Genomic DNA, 577 nt, shown 5'->3' with positions numbered 1-577 from the left:
ATCACTTCTTGGCCTTTTGGCTGAGATCAAGTATACTATCTGTTCTTATCAGTTTAATATCTGATACGTCCTCTATCTGAGGACAACGTATTAAATGGCTATTTGGAGCAGGGAGATGGAAGAGGAGCTTGCTCTGTCCACTCCAAGCATCGACCTGGCATTGCAGCACTTCCAGGAACGATACACCCCTTTTGGGGGAATAAAAAAGAACTAAAAGGTATTGATACAATATCTCATTTATATAAAGTACAAAAATAGGCAAAACTAGTATATCAGTTAAAAGTTAGGCTAGTGGTTACCTTGGGGGCAGTGGCTAGTTTTTGGAAAAGAACACAAAGGGGCTTCTGCGAGTTAATAATGATCTGTTTCTTGATCTGATTGAAGATCCTGATATCTGTCTTTAAAAGTATTTTGGTTTTGAGAATGATGAGGGAAACAAACGTACAAATGTGCTTGACACATAATGGATGGATGTATGAATTGTGATAAGAATTGTTTGAGCTCCAATACAATGATTTTTTTTAAAAGGTATCTTGGCTATAATGTACACATGCTTCCCATGTCAGTTCACTGTGTC

General features: G+C 37.6%; 1 non-coding gene across 1 annotated transcript; it reads left to right on the top strand.

Annotated features, from left to right (window-relative positions):
* On the top strand, window positions 1-191 carry LOC142460323 (U2 spliceosomal RNA). The gene has a single exon (XR_012786555.1). It is a non-coding gene; the product is annotated as a U2 spliceosomal RNA (small nuclear RNA).
* Window positions 192-577: the final 386 nt, after the last annotated feature.

The sequence above is a fragment of the Tenrec ecaudatus genome, chromosome 10, assembly GCF_050624435.1.
Source record: "Tenrec ecaudatus isolate mTenEca1 chromosome 10, mTenEca1.hap1, whole genome shotgun sequence".
In the NCBI taxonomy this organism is placed as follows: domain Eukaryota; kingdom Metazoa; phylum Chordata; class Mammalia; order Afrosoricida; family Tenrecidae; genus Tenrec; species Tenrec ecaudatus.
The sequence above is the reverse complement of the archived record's forward strand: the minus strand, read 5'-3'. Positions and strand labels throughout refer to the sequence as shown.